Raw genomic sequence first — 3,460 nt, 5'->3', positions numbered from 1 at the left:
AAAATCACTGACATGAGGTCCTCTTCCTTATTTTTCTTCCTCAATAAATAAACTGCAATAAAATACAATTTCATATTACTTCCAGAGTTGCTGAGTGCTACAAGCCTAATTTTAAATTCTTAAAAAAACGAGACCTAGAGGTTCAGGGTTGGGATACCAGTTTTGGGAGGTGGAGACAGGAGGATACAAAGTTCAAGGCCACAGCAAGTTTGAAGCCAGCTGGATCTACAAGAAACTGTCCCAAAGAAACTAACTAGAATTTTCTTAAGAGATACACATAACATAAAATATTCCCTACTGACAGGTGGCAAGCGAGAGACAGAAGAAACTGAGAACTGTCCTAAGGCCACATTGCGTATTCAAAGAGACAGCCAACATTGAAGCTGGGCTTGCTGTCTCATGCTCTGACCACATTCTCTATGACTGGGCCAGCTACTCTTGTATTCCTTGGGAGTAAAGAAAGGCACCTTAAAACCATTCCATGTAGAAGAGCAAAGGCCTGGCACATTTCATTCATCTGATAGAATATATTAAGTGCTAGCTGCAAATTAATTCCTTAGGTACTTTCGATAAAAGAAACAAGAAAATAGCTGTTTAAAACAAATTGATTAGAGTGACATGTCATTTAGATTTTAGAAAAGAACCTCACACAGTGGTTCTCAACTTGTGGGTCATGACATTAGATAGTTGCTTATGAGATATTTACATTACCATTCGTATCATTAGCAAAATTACAGTTATGAAACAGCAACAAAATAATTTTAAGGTTTGGGGTCACCACAACATGAGGAACTGTTTAAATGGGTTGCAGCATTAGGAAGGTTGAAAGCCACTTTTCTAACACATAGTAATTAATGCATAAAGGTTTATCAATCAATAAAAGTACATGAGTCATCTCAACTAAGAAATATATAGATTTGCATGCATAAGATACATAAGATCAAGCTAACCAAAATCCCAGCACAGATGGGGAAGCATCTCCTGAGGATGGCTGCTAAGGGGAGAGGAGAGTCAGTTTTGTTCAGAAATTTGGTCCCTGCGAGACCACCAATGTAGATGGTCCTACACCCATGCACATACTGGGTACTCGGTAGGCAAAACAAACAAACAAACAAACAAACACCACATATGATCTTGAGAGGGATAGAAAGGCAGAAGATGGGGTAAGAACTGGAGGAGAGAAAAGGGGGGGGCTGGATTTGATCAAAATTTCATGCACACAAGAAATTCCAAAACAATAAAAAGTTTAATAGAAACATATAGAACTTACCGTTTGCATTCTTGACCTTTTTTAAACACTTCCAACAGTTTTATGGAGAAGGATTGAAGGACTGTTATGCACGGAACTGAGATGCACTCAGTGTAGACCCCAGGAACTTCTACTTCATTTGCAACACCAGCTGACCAACTCTCAGCTGAAATACTTGCGGCCAGGAGAGCTATGGATCTCACGTGTCTGTTTTCATTTTGCAATATTTGCATTTACACAATGGTATGTCTCGCATACAGGCTCTAAGACTAGAGCTAAAACTCATTTATGTCCCGTATGTACCTCACATGTGAAGTACACAGGAAATTTTCTAGGAGTACAGTAAGTTTGTGAATGAGGCAATGTTCCATGTGGAATATTCCATCTGTGGCATCATTTTTGCACTCAGAGTTTTTGAATTTTCTAGCATTTCAGAGTTTGGAACCTGCACACCACCATGATATAAATACAGCTCTCAATCCCCTCTTCCAGGTTTAAAAAGGGGGGGGAGAGAGATTAATTTTCTTGATCATGCTCCTCTTTATAGTTGAGACAGGATCTCATGTAATACAGGTCTTCCTCAAACCCCTGTGTAACTGAAGATAGCCAAGAATGAGCTGATTCTCTGGGGTTACTGGTGTGTACCACTATGCCCCCCTTCATAGTGGTCTTCTAATGTCCAAAGGAATTGGACTCTTTGGGTCCTCCTCTTATTAGCTTCCTCTTATGTTTTTTGGCAACCGTCTTGATGTTGCCACATTTTCTCTTCTTTTGGCTTCTTGAACATGAAGTTGAGTGTCCAATTCCCTAATCTTTCCATTCTATATACATTCTTGGGCTTCTTTCTTTTTCCTCCATACTCCCAAATTGACGATAAATTACAGATCTTACCTCAGGCCAGTCTAGATATCTTCTTGTGTATTTATCAACGATCTGTGGAAAGCTAACAGTTTTTTCTTGCCTTGTCGTATCACAGCAAAGTTCTTGTCAATTTTCTTTTCTGAGATTGTAAACAGAACCACAATCGATTTCTAGGTTTGTCTTTTCCCTCAGCCAACTAGTTTTTTTTTCTTTTCTTTCTTTTTTTCTTTCTTTTCTTTTTTGAACCATGTTCTCACTATGTAACTCTGACTTTCCTAGAACTCATTAAGTAGACCACGACACCCTGGAACTGGCAGAGACCTTCCTGCCTCTGCCTCCTCAGTGCTGGGATTAAAGGCATGTGTAGGGATAAGTCCCGCCCCTTAGGGGGCGTGTTCTCCTCGGGCTAATGTTTACCTATAAATCTGGCGAGCATGCTGGCAGTGCTTGCTTCTGCTTTCCTGGTCTCTGCAGGAACGGTGGTTGTGTAAGTCTATTAAAACTGTATATATTTTTACAATCTGTCTGCATTCGTTTATGCCGTTACAGGAATGAGCCACCACACCAGACCACCTGCTAGCTAATTTTATCACAGCCACAGAAAACAAACTAGAACACCCTATGTAAGTTCCACCTCCTCAGCTGGTTTTCAAGTCTGTTCCTCAGGTCTTCCACACGGATATGCAAGCAAGCCAAGGTCTGCTGAACAGATCCACGAGAGGATGAATTCGATAGGAAGATAAACTGAAATAAATTATAACACAAAGCACTCCATGCTAGATAGATTTTCTATCTTCTGCTTTTTAAGGCGGTTTTCATAGTTTGACAATAGACATCAGTAGTGCCGGGTGATGGTGATGCATGCCTTTAATCCCAGCACTCGGGAGGCAGAGGCAGGTGGATCTCTGTGAGTTCGAGACCAGCCTGGTCTACAGAGCTAGTTTCAGGACAGGCTCCAAAGCTACAGAGAAACCCTGTCTCGAAAAAAGGAGAAAAAAAAAATAGACATCAGTTGCATGTATTTTATTAGGCATATTTCCCTAACTCCTCTTTCCCTGCTTTCCATTCAATCTTTTCTTCTTTTTGGTGTGTGCCTTCTCTCCTTTGCGCACATCTTGCCTTTCTGGCCCCCGTGGCTTCTTTTCCCGCTCCAGGCCTCGGGGCCGCGCTCCCAGCACTCTGGTCAGCTCCCTTATCGCTCGCTTGCTTGCGCGCGCCCGCACCCTGCACCACCCCCGCAGAGCTCGAGTCACGAGACTGGGGGCGGGGCGCCGCCGAGAAGGCGGGGCCTCTGCCGCAGCTTCGCAGCGCGCATGGGCGGAGCCGGCCGCACGGGCCTCCCTGCTATAT

This window comes from Microtus oregoni, unplaced genomic scaffold (genome assembly GCF_018167655.1).
Source record: "Microtus oregoni isolate MIOR12 unplaced genomic scaffold, Mior012 000025F_ref0000491, whole genome shotgun sequence".
Taxonomy (NCBI): Eukaryota; Metazoa; Chordata; class Mammalia; order Rodentia; family Cricetidae; genus Microtus; species Microtus oregoni.
The sequence above is the reverse complement of the archived record's forward strand: the minus strand, read 5'-3'. Positions refer to the sequence as shown.